Below are 17,600 nucleotides of genomic sequence, written 5' to 3'. Positions count from 1 at the left end.
CACATGCATAAGATAGTGGCATTTATATTCATAGACTTAGGATAGAATAGGATGTTTTAAACTTCAACGCTTATTTATTTTATTTCGAGTCTTTTGTTGTGTCGTTTTAAAGATGTTTTCGAAACACGTAAGTCCATGGCTGTGTTTTAAGTTAAAGGTTATGTTTTATGGAATTTAAATGAAGTCTTCCGCATTCAATGTTTATAGTACGTATACAGTAGCGACCTTAAATTAAGTAGAAAATTTTGGGTCGTTACAATTAATAAATGCTATTAAATATAAATTTAAGCAAATAAGGCATTAATAAATTTCCTTACTTGGTAATTCAACTATCAAAGGTAGGTCTTTTAATTACTTTCCAATATAAACCACTCAATTATCTTCTTGATTTGATATGCTAATGCTATAAAGATTTTTGGGCTCAAAAGTCTTTGTTTCAACCGGTACACTAGCTAGCTTTTTGAAAATGCAATGTATAGGCCTCTTGAATCTTCTTAATCTTGCTTCTTGTAATCGGTCCTTCGGGTACATGCACGTGATCAGTTGTTGAATTCATATCATCCCCCCTTTCTTTAAAAGGATTTGTCCTCAAATAAAATTCTTCGTTCTTTCCGGACAAGAACTGAATATTGTTTTTTTTTCCTCACTTTTTTTTCCTCACCTTTACCTTAGTTTCTTCTCTCCACTGTTGTTCTTCATATTCTTTTGTTTTCTTCTTTAATTTCAATTGGTCACAATGTACTTCATATGGAGACAATGGAAGTAAAGTAAATTTCTTCCCACACAATGTAAAAGTATACTAGTTCATCAAACCATCAAATGTTACCTTACTATCATATTGTCAAGGTCGGCCGAACAAGATGTCCCCCGCATGCATTGGTACGACATCACAAAGGACTTTATCTTTATATCTTCCAAGAGTAAAAGAAATAAGAGCTTGGAAGTTCACCTTAATTTCATCATTGTTTGTCAACCATTGAAGTTTGTACGGTTTTGGATGAGGATGGACAGAAAGTTGAAGTCTTTTTACAAGGAAGCTGCTTACCACATTTGTGTAACTTCCACTATCAATTACCAAGCTGCATGGGTTTCCTTTGATCAAACATCTTGTGTGGAACAAGTTTTTCCTTTGATCTTCAAATTTCTCTTCCTTGATTTGAACATTGAGTACCCTTCTTGTGATCAAAGATATGGAATTACCTTCTTCAACATACTCATCATTATCTGCTGCGATTTCTTCCACAAGTTGTGAATCATGATCCTCACATTCATCATCTGAATCAAGTATACCATTCCTTATCACCATAACCTTTTTATTAACACACTCTTTGCTCATGTGTCCAAACCCTTTGCACTTCCAACATTGAATAGAACTAGACTTCTCCTTCACCGTCTTTGAAGCTTCATTCTTTTTACCATTGGAACTCTCAGCCTCCACTCTTTTAGCAGTCACAAACTTTTCTTTTGGTGACTTTGATTCATTTCTATTCACAAAAATATCCTTGTTCCAAGTTTTAGAATTTGAAAAGGTGTTAGTTCGTGATGTGTACCTTTTTGAATGCTCTTTTTCTTCCTTCAATTGGTCTTCAATTTTGAGAGCATAATGATACATGTCTTCCAGATATGGTGGTGGATTTCTGTCAACAAGATGAGCAATTTCTCGATTCAAACCTCCAAGGAATCTAGACATGGTATCTTCTACTTCTTCTCTAACATTTGCTCTTTCCATCATAGTTTCCATCTCTTGATAATATTCCGCCACACTTTTTGTTCCTTGTCTCAAACCTTGCAATTTAGTTTTCAAATTTCTTTCATAATGTTTTGGAACATACCTTTTTCTCGTGGCTTCTTTAAGTTCTTCCCATGTCTCTATTGGATCCTCCTCTTTTCTTCTTCTCTCAGATTTGAGATGTTGATACCAATCACCAGCATGATTGGTAAATTCGGCAATAGCAAGTCTCATCTTCTTATTTTCACTATAGGTGTTGCAATCAAACACATGCTCTATCTTTTTTTCCCACTGCAAGTATGCCTCAGAATCTGCCGTTCCACAAAAGGGTGGGATTTTGAGTTTAACTCCCCCATCTCTATCTTCATGTACTCTTTCCATCCTTCTAGGTTGCATAATAGTTACATGGTTATTTCTTCCTCTCCATCTACCATCAACTTGTCTTACTTGTACTACTATACCTTCATCTTCTTGTAATGTTCGTTCTTGTCTTTGTTGTTGCGCCCTTCTTTCTTGTCTATCTTCCATCATCATTTCCATCATACCTTGAATTGCTTGAAGAATGGTTGCATTAAGATCTGGTACTGGTGGTACTTCTTCTCCATTATGTGACATTTTTTTATCAAGGGACCTCTCCACACTTCTCACAAAAATTTCACTCAGGGACACTCGTGTTTAACACTCAAAGGTAGGCTTTTGGTACTAGGTCAAGAATGTAAAGGCCGGCTTTTTTTTTTTTTGGTGCAATCTTGCTTTAAGCTTGATTGTAACCAATTCAACGATCAATTCTAACAAGCTAAGACTAGTATCTCAAGGATCAAGAGCTTGAAAATGAATGATAAGAACTGAATATATTTTTTTTTCTCTCAGAACTGATTTTTTTTTCCATTGATATTTTTTTCTACTGATTTTTTTCTTTTATTTTTTCCGATAATCTGAGAGAGAAAAAAAAATTGATACAAAAAAAAATAATAAATAACAATAAAAATATTTCACCTTCAGAGCGGCCAAAGAACGTTGACCAAATGCTCTAATACCAAATGATAAGCGCCTACAATGCTGGAATTTGCAAAGCTAGAGGTCCTTCTAGAATTCTTGCAAAATGCTCACAGAGAAAGCTAACTTAACGGATTGATTCCAACCAAGAGCTGTTTAGAAGATGAATGACTCTTAGATCGAACTTGAAATCTATGATGGTCACTCTTAGATACCAAGACAATTCACTCCAGAATTAGCTTGATCAAAACTAATTCAATGAATCGATTTAAACATCAAACCTAAAGCAAGGTTTGAAAAAGAATAACACCAAAAGGGTATCAAGAAAACACAAAGTTTTTTCTGTATTCAACCAAATCCCTCCAAATATGAATATTACATGCCTTTAAATAGGCCCAAAAGATAACTCTAACAAAATAAAGTTCAGCCACCAACCACTAATAATGCTATTAAATACAAATTGAAGAATATAAGGCAATTCATACAAACTATTAATAAATGTTATTAAATATAAATTGAAGCAAATAAGGCATTAATAAATTTCCTTAATTGGTAATTCAACTACCAAAGGCAAGTCTTCTAATTACTTTCCAATATCAGCCCCTCCATTATCTTCTTGATTTGATATGCTAATGCTATAAAGATTTTTGGGCTCAAAAGTCTTTGTTTCAACCGGTACACTAGCTAGCTTTTTGAAGATGCAATGTATAGGCCTCTTGAATCATCTTAACCTTGCTTCTTGTAATCGGTCCTTCGGGTACATGCACGTGATTAGTTGTTGGATTCATATCACACCATGTCTACTCAATCCCCTGAAAGTGTGCACTTAACATTAAGAAGTCTGCTGGCAAAGCTTTCAACAAGGATCAACACCCCCCTTTTTCAGATGCTGATACCCCTTAACCTTTGACCTGGCTGTTACACCATTCTGCAACAACAAAGGAGGGCATTGAAAGACTACCTTTGCCTGTAATTTGAGGCTATCCATCAATCTGATGCCTTAGTTTGGCAAGATCGAGAAGATAGCTCGACGATAGAGGTTGTCGCCACCACACCTCCCACTTCTTTCAACTTCAGAGCAGTGGTGCACTTATTTATTAGATCTTACTACGGAATGCTTTAGCAAGTTATCTGCGTCATCCTTGTCCCGCGGAAGCATCAAATCCAGTACAAAAAGAAAGCATGGAAATACTGTCCGTCTAAGATAATAAGTAGTAGTCCCTCATAAGGAAAGGCTAGGCACTTGGGTATTGAAAATATCCGTCATCCGTCGCATGACGAAAGAAAAAGAATATGTTACTATGCCCCTTCTCGAATGCTAGCAACCTTTACTGCCTACACGGGGGGATTATTAGTTCTTTTTTGATAAAGGAATTGGAGACGGGGATTTCTTTCTTGCTGTCCTAACAAGGCAAATAGCAGAAGAAGGGTATGGTATCCCAATAGGAAAAGCGGGGATAGCAATAATAGAAGAGCGCTTACAGTTAGATGTTCAGGCTTACAAGCACTGAGAATTAGAAAAAGCATTTTTCGCAAGATCAGACAAGTACAGGTCTGGTGCCCAAGTCAGATTCTTTCAAACCTTCAATGTGAAGCCGTTGTATACGTTATAAGAATCAGGCCCCTAAATGCAGCACAACAGTGATCTTATATACAAGACCCTCAGATCGAATTACTAAGATTGCGGTTCATTTAGCTACCCGTTTTGGTCTTGCTCGAGGGTCCCTCTCCCTAAGCGAACCATTCGGTAGACAAAGTTTGATCTTTGACACATAAAAGTAATATAGATTCTCATCTATTTCGGGAAATGTAAGCCCATTCTCAAAGAGCATAGGTATGATCGGCTAAATTCGAGTACTAGAAAAGAAAGGAAAATGGTATATGGACTGCCTTTCCAACTAGACGATAGAGAATATGAAAGCCTAGTAAATTGCTTTATGAGAAATGCCTCTTCCATAATTGAATACCAACGCATTCTTTCTAGAGAAACCTTCGAACTGGGGCGGATATAATTGAAATTCTTTTTAGCCAGAGAGATTGAACGACATTTTAGAGAAACAACATCAACTTTGTCCTGAGATATACTCATATATGGAAGTTCTGTTATTTTCTGTACAATACAAAGAAGATAATCAATCCAAGAAGCCTCACTGTCAGACAGGCCTACCAGGAAAGGCTCATACAATTTGATAAGCGACTACAATGCTGGAATTTGCAAAGCTAGAGGTCCTTCTAGAATTCTTGCAGAATGTTCACAGAGAAAGCTAACTTAACGGATTGATTCCAACCAAGAGCTGGTTAGAAGATGAATGACTCTTAGATCGAACTTGGAATCTATGATGGTCACTCTTAGATACCAAGACAATTCACTCCAAAATTAGCTTGATCAAAACTAATTTAATGAATCGGTTTAAACATCAAACCTAAAGCAAAGTTTGAAAAAGAATAACACCAAAAAGGTATCAAGAAAACACAGGTTTTGTCTGTATTCAACAATTCATCCAAACATGAATATTACATACCTTTAAATAGGCCTAAAAGATAACCCTAACATAATAAGGTTTAGCCACCAACTACAAATCACTAATAAATGCTATTAAATACAAATCGAATAAAATAAGGCATTCATAAAAACTACTAATAAATGCTATTAAATACAAATTGAAGAAAATAAGGCATTCATACAAACTATTAATAAATGCTATTAAATATAAATTGAAGAAAATAAGACATTCATAAATTCTCTTAATTGGTAGTTCAACTACCAATGACAAGTCTTTTAATCACTTTCCAATATCAGTCACTCCATTAATTTCTTGATTTGATTCTTGAATCTTCTTTGTATTGCTTCTTGCAATTGCTCGTTCGGGTACATGGAAGTGATTAGTTGTTGGATTCATATCATCCCCCCTTTCTTTAAAAGGATTTGTCCTCAAATAAAATTCTTCGTTCTTTCCGGACAAGAATTGAATATTGTTTTTTTTCCTCACTTTTTTTTCCTCACCTTTACCTTAGTTTCTTCTCTCCACTGTTGTTCTTCATATTCTTTTGTTTTCTTCTTTAATTTCAATTGGTCACAATGTACTTCATATGGAGACAATGGAAGTAAAGTAAATTTCTTCCCACACAAAGTAAAAGTATACTAGTTCATCAAACCATCAAATGTTACCTTACTATCATATTGTCAAGGTCGGCCGAACAAGATGTCCCCCACATGCATTGGTACGACATCACAAAGAACTTTATCTTTATATCTTCCAAGAGTAAAAGAAATAAAGCTTGGAAGTTCACCTTAATTTCATCATTGTTTGTCAACCATTGAAGTTTGTACGGTTTTGGATGAGGATGGACAGAAAGTTGAAGTCTTTTTACAAGGAAGCTGCTTACCACATTTGTGCAACTTCCACTATCAATTACCAAGCTGCATGGGTTTCCTTTGATCAAACATCTTGTGTGGAACAAGTTTTCCCTTTGATCTTCAAATTTCTCTTCCTTGATTTGAACATTGAGTACCCTTCTTGTGATCAAAGATATGGAATTACCTTCTTCAACATACTCATCATTATCTGCTGCGATTTCTTCCACAAGTTGTGAATCATGATCCTCACATTCATCATCTGAATCAAGTATACCATTCCTTATCACCATCCTTTTTATTAACACACTCTTTGCTCATGTGTCCAAACCCTTTGCACTTCCAACATTGAATAGAACTAGACTTCTCCTTCACCGTCTTTGAAGCTTCATTCTTTTTACCATTGGAACTCTCAGCCTCCACTCTTTTAGCAGTCACAAACTTTTCTTTTGGTGACTTTGATTCATTTCTATTCACAAAAATATCCTTGTTCCAAGTTTTAGAATTTGAAAAGGTGTTAGTTCGTGATGTGTACCTTTTTGAATGATCTTTTTCTTCCTTCAATTGGTCTTCAATTTTGAGAGCATAATGATACATGTCTTCCAGATATAGTGGTGGATTTCTGTCAACAAGATGAGCAATTTCTCGATTCAAACCTCCAAGGAATCTAGACATGGTATCTTCTTCTTCTTTTCTAACATTTGCTCTTTCCATCATAGTCTCCATCTCTTGATAATATTCCGCCACACTTTTTTTTTCCTTGCCTCAAACCTTGCAATTTAGTTTTCAAATTTCTTTCATAATGTTTTGGAACATACCTTTTTCTCATGGCTTCTTTAAGTTCTTCCCAAAGTCTCTATTGAATCATCCTCTTTTCTTCTTCTCTCGAATTTGAGATGTTGGTACCAATCACCAGCACGATTGGTAAATTCGGCAATAACAAGTCCTATCTTCTTATTTTCACTATAGGTGTTGCAATCAAACACATGCTCTATCTTTCTTTCCCATTGCAAGTATGCCTCAGAATCTGCCGTTCCACAAAAGGGTGGGATTTTGAGTTTAACTCCCCCATCTCTATCTTCATGTACTCTTTCCATCCTTCTAGGTTGCATAATAGTTGCATGGTTATTTCTTCCACATCTACCATCAACTTGTCTTTCTTGTACTACTATACCTTCATCTTCTTGTAATGTTCGTTCTTGTCTTTGTTGTTGCGCTCTTCTTTCTTGTCTATCTTCCATCATCATTTTCATTATATCTTGAATTGCTTGAAGAATGATTGCATTAAGATCTGGTACTGGTGGTACTGTATTAAGATCTTTGTTGTTGCGCTCTTCTTTCTTGTCTATCTTCCATCATCATTTCCATTATACCTTGAATTGCTTGAAGAATGATTGTGATATGAACCAAGAGACATCATTCATACAATATACTTCAATGAAGATGTGAAGAAAATGCTGTCAAAATTATCAAAATAGGTTGCAATTCATGTCACATTGAAGAGGAATGAAGTTTGATGGTTATAAATTTTGGGTGGGTTACAATTTAAAGTAATTTAGAGTTATTGTATTTTAAGACATTTTATTTACTTTAGGTTACATTTACCTAATGGCTAATTATGGTCATTAAGTATGAATGTTACAACTTTTGGAATGCCTTTAATAGTTTCATTTTGAGGCTATATAAAGCCATCTATGTTGTATTTGTAATAAGACTTGGAAAATATAGTAAAGAAGCATTTGTGCTTTTCTTTAGCCAATGGCTAAGTTTCTTTGCAACTCTATGTAGTTTAGGTTGCATGTAGAATCATTCAAGCTCGATATGATCAGTCTTGCTTGTGGAGTGATTCGAATCTCAAACAAGTGTTTGAGATATTCGATCAACAAGGTAATCCGAATCTTACTCCCCTTGTAGTTGATTCCTTATCTTATCATTTGATATCAGAGCTTCAGGCTCAAGATCGGATATATGTTTCCTTTGCATTTTTTTTTTCAATTTTATTTTTATTTACTTTCATCTTTTTAGATTTTAATCGACCCAGAGTTCAAAATTCAATCTTTGCTCTATTCAAAATTTTGAGAGGTGAGATTGAGAGCTTCATTTGTGTAAATGAGTGCAAACAGAGTGGCCTAAAAAAAAATCCTTGAGTGTATACACATGAGAGATTGTTGTGAGGGCCTTTGTATTTCCTTATCTTATGTTTTGCAGCAAAGTTTCACAAATAGATTCGAGGACGAATCCTCTTGAAGAAGTGGAGAATGATATGAACCAAGAGAGATCATTCATACAATATACTTCAATGAAGATGTGAAGAAAATGCTGTCAAAATTATCAAAATAGGTTGCAATTCATGTCACATTGAAGAGGAATGAAGTTTGATGGTTGTAAATTTTGGGTGGGTTATAATTTAGAGTTATTGTGTTTTAAGACTTTTTATTTAATTTCGGTTACATTTACATAATGGCTAATTATGGCCATTAAGTATGAATGTTACAACTTTTGGAATGCCTTTAATAGTTTCATTTTGAGGCTATATAAAGCCATCTATGTTGTATTTGTAATAAGACTTAGAAGATATATCAAAAGAAGCATTTGTGCTTTTCTTTAGCCAATGGCTAAGTTTCTTTGCAACTCTATGTAGTTTAGGTTGCATGTAGAATCATTCAAGCTCGATATGATCAGTCTTGCTTGTGGAGTGATTCGAATCTCAAACAAGTGTTTGAGATATTTGATCAACAAGAATCATTGAAGCTAGACATGATCGATCTTGCTTCTGGAGTGATTCGAATCTCAAACAAAGTGTTCTTGGCTTGAGATATTCGATCGACAAGGTAATCCGAATCTTATTCCCCTTGTATTGATTCCTTATCATATCAGATTGCATTAAGATCTGGTACTCGTGGTACTGCTTCTCCATTATGTGACATTTTGTTATCAAAGGACCTCTCTACACTTCTCACAAAAATTTCACTCAGGGACACTCGTATTTAACACTCAAAGCTAGGCTTTTGGTACTAGGTCAAGAATGTAAAGGCCGACTTTTTTTTTTTTTGGTGCAATCTTGCTTTAAGCTTGATTATAACCAATTCAACGATCAATTCTGAGAGAGAAACAAAATTGATATAAAAAAATAACAGTAAAGATATTTCACCTCTAGAGCGGCCAAAGAACGTCGACCAAATGCTCTGATACCAAATGATAAGCGCCTACAATGCTGGAATTTGCAAAGGTAGAGGTCCTTCTAAAATCCTTGCAAAATGTTCACAGAGAAAGCTAACTTAACGGATTGATTCCAACCAAGAGCTGGTTAGAGGATGAATGTCTCTTAGATCGAACTTGGAATCTATGATGGTCACTATTAGATACCAAGACAATTCACTCTAGAATTAGCTTGATCAAAACTAATTCAATGAATCCGTTTAAACATCAAACCTAAAGCAAAGTTTGAAAAAGAATAACACCAAGAAAGTATCAAGAAAACACAAAGGTTTTGTCTGTATTCAACAATTCATCCAAACATGAATATTACATGCCTTTAAATAGGCTCAAAAGATAACCACAACATAATAAGGTTTAGCCATCAACTACAAATCACTTATAAATTCTATTAAATACAAATCGAATAAAATAAGGCATTCATAAAAACTACTAATAAATGCTATTAAATACAAATTGAAGAAAATAAGGCATTCATACAAACTATTAATAAATGCTATTAAATATAAATTGAAGAAAATAAGGCATTCATAAATGTCTTAATTGGTAGTTCAACTACCAATGGCAAGTCTTCTAATCACTTTCCAATATCAGCCACTCCATTGATTTCTTGATTTGATTCTTGAATCTTCTTTATATTGCTTCTTGTAATTGCTCGTTTGGGTACATGGAAGTGATTAGTTGTTGGATTCATATCCAATTCCTTGGGGAGGGCAACCAACCGAATAGTCTGCATTAATCATTCATAGAAGATTTGTGATTACTAGATGGCTTGTAAGTTTGATCTGATGTTCGGTACACTCTCCTTTTGTACTTTCCGCAAGGTCCACCACTCCAAAAGCCTGATTCGCTGCTATCTTGGGTCTAGAACCATTGTTGTATGGTTCAATCAATTACAATTTCTCCTATCGTGTAAAGAAAGAAAAGAGGTTCTCCATCTTTTCCTTTTCTTTTGAGACTCCGTTACTAGTCATCCTAATCGTAGGAGGGATTTCCCTTGATCTTATTTGATTAAAACTCCCTCACTTTCTATTTCTAAGAAGTTACTTTTCTCAGACCCGGAACTACTCTCTCGCAAAGAGCCTTCCTTCTATTCCAGGTGCACAGGGGTTGGAGCTTTGACCCGAAGGTCTTGGAGCTTTCTTCGATTATCAGACGAATACGAGAAAAGGTGTCAGGAATGCCATAAAGGTCACAAGGTCTCAAATTCCCTGACTTACAGTGATAGGTCAGTGAACAGCTGGGGATTGGACCAAGGCAGGTGATATGGAAATCAACCCAAGGGAAAGTATGGAACGGATTACCTTGATGATCGGAATCACTACAAGGGGAGTAAGATTTGAATTACCTTGTTGATCGAATATCTCAAGGCAAGAACATTGTTTGAGATTCGAATCACTTCACAAGCAAGATCGATCATGTCTAGCTTGAATGATTCTTGTTGATCAAATATCTCAACGCAAGAACACTTGTATGAGATTCGAATCACTCCACAAGCAAGATTGATTATGTCGAGCTTGAATGATTCTTCATGCAACCTAAACTACATAGAATTGCAAATAAACTTAGCCATTGGCTAAAGAAAGCACAAATGCTCCTTTTACTATATTTTCCAAATCTACCTTACAAATACAACATACATGGCTTTATATAGCCTCAAAATGAAACTATTAAAGACATTCCAAGAGTTGTAACATTCATACTTAATGACCATAATTAGCCATTATGTAAATGTAACCTAAAGTAAATAAAACGTCTTAAAATACAATAACTCTAAATTACTCTAAATTGTAACCCACCCAAAATTTACAACAATCAAACTTCATTCTTCTTCAATGTGGCATGAATTGAAACATTTTTTTGATAATTTTGACAACCTTTTCTTCACATCTTCATTGAAGTATATTGTATGATTGATGTCTCTTGTTTCATATCAGAAGCTATCGAGAGAGTACCAAATGCTGACGGTGACGAAGGTAACCTACTTTCGGTGGACGCGGAGCCAACGAGTTCAGTCGAACAGCGTAACGAGTCTAAGGTTACAGAAGCGTTCGCCAACTTGGATAGGAATAGCATTATTGCAAGCAAATAGAACAGAGAGAGGAGAGCTTACCCTTTCTTTCTATTGGAGTCGTGAGCTTGTTGTAGTTGGTCCAACAAGAGAGAATCTTGCTGCTTACTTGCTATATCCCTGCGTTCTTGCACGGCTCTTCTCCCTTCGGTCTCGCCCTGCTTCTGCCTTCCCCCTCTCCCCGTTCTACCGTCCAAAACAAGGCTGTATGGAGTATAGCCAAGTGGTAAGGCATCGGTTTTTGGTACCGGCATGCAAAGGTTCGAATCCTTTTACTCCAGATTATGAACACCCGATCAGATCTGTCAAGAACGAGCTAACGACTACAGGAGAAGGAAGCGGCTGACTGCAGTCCTTGAGCCCAGCTTGTAGCAAGAAAAAAGTGTGACTTGAACCTACTTTGCTAAGAGAAGATCTCGAAGGGAAAAACAGACGGTAGAAAGCAATCCCTTCCAACCAGCCAACCCCCGGAGTTGAACACAAGCCCTTTTTAGTCAAGCTTCGGCTGGGTTCTTCTATCAATCTCCTGCCCCTTGCTTCACTCCTTTTTTTGTAAACCAGTCGCTGGTTGATCTGCTCGAACCCAGGACACGCGAGAGCCTAGCCTGGGAGGACGGAAAGAAAGGATAGAGAGATAAAGCAATATAGCCTGTTCGGAAAGCGCATCTCGCATCGCATACCGGATATCTCATACCCACTTGAGAAAGAGTTTGAGATATCACATATATAAGACACCTGCCCCTGACCGACCTGTCCTGATATGATAAGGAATCAATACAAGGGGAATAAGATTCGGATTACCTTGTTGATCGAATATCTCAAGCAAAGAACACTTTGTTTGAGATTCGAATCACTCCAGAAGCAAGATCGATCATGTCTAGCTTCAATGATTCTTGTTGATCAAATATCTCAAGACAAGGACACTTGATTGAAATTCGAATCACTCCACAAGCAAGATTGATCATGTCGAGCTTGAATGATTCTACATGCAACCTAAACTACATAGAGTTGCAAATAAACTTAGCCATTGGCTAAAGAAAAGCACAAATGCTTCTTTTAATATATTTTCCAAGTCTGATTACAAATACAACATAGATGGCTTTATATAGCCTCAAAATGAAACTATTAAAGGCATTCCAAAAGTTGTAACATTCACAATGATATGAACCAAGAGACATCAATCATACAATATGCTTCAATGAAGATGTGAAGAAAAGGTTGTCAAAATTATCAAAAGATGTTTCAATTCATGCTACATTGAAGAAGAATAAAGTTTGATTGTTGTAAATTTGGGTGGGTTATAATTTAGAGTTATTGTATTTTAAGACATTTTATTTAATTTCGGTTACATTTACATAATGGCTAATTATGGCCATAAAGTGTGAATGTTACAACTTTTGTAATGCCTTTAATAGTTTCATTTAATGATATGAACCAAGAGACATCAATCATACAATATGCTTCAATGAAGATGTGGAGAAAAGGTTATCAAAATAATCAAAAGATGTTTCAATTCATGCTACATTGAAGAAGAATAAAGTTTGATTGTTGTAAATTTTGGGTGGGTTATAATTTAGAGTTATTGTGTTTTAAGACTTTTTATTTAATTTCGGTTACATTTACATAATGGCTAATTATGGCCATAAAGTGTGAATGTTACAACTTTTGGAATGCCTTTAATAGTTTCATTTTGAGGCTATATAAAGCCATCTATGTTGTATTTGTAATAAGACTTAGAAGATATATCAAAAGAAGCATTTGTGCTTTTCTTTAGCCAATGGCTAAGTTTCTTTGCAACTCTATGTAGTTTAGGTTGCATGTAGAATCATTCAAGCTCGACATGATCAATCTTGCTTGTGGAGTGATTCGAATCTCAAACAAGTGTTTGAGATATTTGATCAACAAGAATCATTGAAGCTAGACATGATCGATCTTGCTTCTGGAGTGATTCGAATCTCAAACAAAGTGTTCTTGGCTTGAGATATTCGATCAACAAGGTAATCCGAATCTTATTCCCCTTGTATTGATTCCTTATCTTATCATTTGGTATCAGAGCTTCAGGCTCAAGATCGGATATATGTTTCCTTTGCGTTTCTTCTCAATTTGATTTTTATTTATTTTCATCTTTTTAGTTTTTAATCGACCCAAAGTTCAAAATTCAATCTTTGCTCTATTTAAAATTTTGAGAGGTGAGAATGAGAGCTTCATTTGTGTAAATGAGTGCAAACAGAGTGGCCTAAAATTCTTTGAGTGTATACACGTGAGAGAGTGTTGTGAGGTCCTTTGTATTTCCATAACTTATTTTTTGCAGCAAAGTTTCACAAATAGATTCGAGGACGAATCCTCTTGAAGAAGTGGAGAATGATATGAACCAAGAGACATCAATCATACAATATGCTTCAATGAAGATGTGGAGAAAAGGTTATCAAAATAATCAAAAGATGTTTCAATTCATGCTACATTGAAGAAGAATGAAGTTTGATTGTTGTAAATTTTGGGTGGGAACTTTGGGTCGATTAAAAACTAAAAAGATGAAAATAAATAAAAATTAAATTGAGAAGAAACGCAAAGGAAACATATATCCGATCTTGAGCCTGAAGCTCTGATACCAAATGATATGATAAGGAATCAATACAAGGGGAATAAGATTCGGATTACCTTGTTGATCGAATATCTCAAGCAAAGAACACTTTGTTTGAGATTCGAATCACTCCAGAAGCAAGATCGATCATGTCTAGCTTCAATGATTCTTGTTGATCAAATATCTCAAGACAAGGACACTTGATTGAGATTCGAATCACTCCACAAGCAAGATTGATCATGTCGAGCTTGAATGATTCTACATGCAACCTAAACTACATAGAGTTGCAAATAAACTTAGCCATTGGCTAAAGAAAAGCACAAATGCTTCTTTTAATATATTTTCCAAGTCTGATTACAAATACAACATAGATGGCTTTATATAGCCTCAAAATGAAACTATTAAAGGCATTCCAAAAGTTGTAACATTCACACTTTATGGCCATAATTAGCCATTATGTAAATGTAACCGAAATTAAATAAAAAGTCTTAAAACACAATAACTCTAAATTATAACCCACCCAAAATTTACAACAATCAAACTTTATTCTTCTTCAATGTAGCATGAATTGAAACATCTTTTGATTATTTTGATAACCTTTTCTCCACATCTTCATTGAAGCATATTGTATGATTGATGTCTCTTGGTTCATATCATGTCCTATCTGTGAAAACGAGATCATAAAAAAAAGACGCACTCACAAGGGATACGGGTTTTCTTACCGCTTGACTTGCTTCTAGGCTTAGGGAGAAAGGCGCATCCTGGTCTGGGTTAGGGGGTTACAAACCTTGCTTTTCTCTAGAATTTTCAATCTCTACTCTGTCTTAACAAAGAAAGCCAATCCTATTAGGAATCGATCTAGACTAGCTGCCATAAAGAGCTCAAGAGACTGGGATTCGTTCAAACACTCGGGACCAAGGGGCGTAGCTGCTATTTCACCGGGAGTGAATGAGGCTATGGCTATTTGACACTAATCAGAATCTCCTAACCCCTTATCTAGTCTAGTAAGGATCAAGGGTTGTCTAAATAAATGGTAATACGGAAGTGGCAGCCGTCCTCTCATATATCAGATAAAGCAATTCTGCTTGTTCTCTCTTTTCCTGAGGCAATTACATTCAAATCGTGATTTTCAATCAAGTTGGTCGTCGTCACACCACTCGTTGATGAGGATCTGGGAGGCTGGGTCGTCCCGCATTGAATATGACTAAGCTCTTCTTTCATTCCTCTTGTTCAATTTCCCTTGGCTTCGGTGCCAGCTAGGACTGGTAGCATGGTCTTGTCTTCTCTTAGGCTTTCTCTTGGTGATATGAACCAAGAGACATCAATCATACAATATACTTCAATGAAGATCTGAAGAAAATATTATTGAAATTATCAAAAGATGTTTCAATTCATGCCACATTGAAGAAGAATGAAGTTTGATTGTTACAAATATTGGGTGGGTTGCAATTTAGAGTAATTTAGAGTTATTGTATTTTAAGACATTTTATTTACTTTAGGTTACATTTACATAATGGCTAATTATGGTCATTAAGTATGAATGTTACAACTTTTGGAATGCCTTTAATAGTTTCATTTTGAGGCTATATAAAACCATGTATGTTGTATTTGTAATGTAGACTTGAAAATATAGTAAAAGGAGCATTTGTGCTTTTCTTTAGCCAATGGCTAAGTTTCTTTGCAACTCTATGTAGTTTAGATTGCATGTAGAATCATTCAAGCTCGACATGATCAATCTTGCTTGTGGAGTGATTCGAATCTCAATCAAGTGTTCTTGCCTTGAGATATTTGATCAACAAGAATCATTCAAGCTAGACATGATCGATCTTGCTTGTGGAGTGATTCAAATCTCAATCAAGTGTTCTTGCCTTGAGATATTCGATCAACAAGGTAATCCGAATCTTATTCTCCTTGTATGTTTCATTGCGCTTATCTCTTTTAATTCTCTTATTATTTTTTTTTTCTCAGTTTGTGTAGAATGTTCATATTCTATCACAAAAATATATAACAAAAAAAAATACATTTTTTTATGTTCTCTAAAGTGTTAGATCTGGATCTTATCAACACTTTATTCTTCTTTAAGATCTTCTAAATCAATTTTCTTGTTGGTAAATTGATTAGATTTTGCCAATAAAAAAAAACCTTTGAAAGAAAGAAAGCATATTGATGTTAAATGTCTTTCTTTTTTCCTCTTGATTATTATATGTAACTCTCATATGTTACTACGTCTAAATTAGTCCTTAATCATTTTCTTTCTTTAATTCGTTTCTTTGTCGTTATTCGGATTGCTTCTTCAATACCCTTGTTTATGTATTGAGTGTGCTGTCTATTCACTTTGAATTGCACTTAGCTCTATAACATAGCTTGTCTCACATCCCAATTTGTTTTTTTTTTGGAGTGTGATTTGTGTGTGCTCAATTGTGAGGGTGAGTTTGTAAGAGAGTGACACATTGATTTGAGTGTTGAGTGCTAAACACGAGTGAACTACATTTATGAGTGAATACACGTGAGGGAGCGCTTGTGAGGTCTTTTTTTTTTCTTTTACCTTTCTTTTGTAGCATGGAAAATCTAGACGACAATACTAACATTACTGATGCACGATTGAGAGAAGCACAACAACGAACCATGGAAAGACTAATTCGAGGAATAGAAGAGTTGATTGATCGAATAGGAAGATTGGAGATTCAAAATCAAGCACGGCAGAGGATTCCACAACCTACGCCCTCAACCGATACATATGAGGGCGACAATTCTGATCACCACAAGGATAATCCACATGCGGTTGGTCATGGCTTGATGCGAGGGAGAGACCATGGAAGAAGGTATCATAATTTACAACAACGAGTTCCTTATGATGATAGAATTGATCGTAACGTGGGGAGCATCAAATTAAAACTTCCCAAGTTTTATGGCAAAACCGATCCAGAGGAGTACCTTCAATGAGAGAAAATGGTGGAGTCGGTGTTCAACTGTCATAATTTTAGTGATAAAAAGAAGTATTGTTATGCATTGCTCAATTCAAACAATATGCTCAAATTTGGTGGGATAAATTGATGTCAAGTAGGAGAAGAAACCTTGAAGCACCAATTGATTCATGGTACGAGTTCAAAGAGTCCATGAGGAAGCGTTTTGTTCCACAATATTTTCAACAGGACATGGCGCAAAAGCTTCAAGCAGTGAAACAAGGATGCAAGTCTGTGGAAGATTATTACAAGGAGATGGATACATTGATGGATCGACTTAATCTCGATGAGGACATGGAGGCTCTCATGGTGCGGTTTCTTAATGGGTTAAACACAGAGATTGCGGACAAGACTGATTTACAGATATTGTTGCACATAGCAATTAAGATCGAGAGGCAAATCCAACGAAGGTGATATGAACCAAGAGACATCAATCATACAATATACTTCAATGAAGATGTGAAGAAAAGGTTGTCAAAATTATCAAAAAGATGTTTCAATTCATGCTACATTGAAGAAGAATGAAGTTTGATTGTTGTAAATTTTGGGTGGGTTACAATTTAGAGTAATTTAGAGTTATTGTATTTTAAGACTTGTTATTTAATTTCGGTTACATTTACATAATGGCTAATTATGGCCATAAAGTAGGAATGTTACAACTTTTATTCATTCTACATTGAAGTATATGG

Source organism: Cucurbita moschata, unplaced genomic scaffold (genome assembly GCF_002738365.1).
Source record: "Cucurbita moschata cultivar Rifu unplaced genomic scaffold, Cmos_1.0 Cmo_Scf00101, whole genome shotgun sequence".
Taxonomy (NCBI): Eukaryota; Viridiplantae; Streptophyta; class Magnoliopsida; order Cucurbitales; family Cucurbitaceae; genus Cucurbita; species Cucurbita moschata.
Note: the sequence above shows the minus strand (reverse complement) of the source record.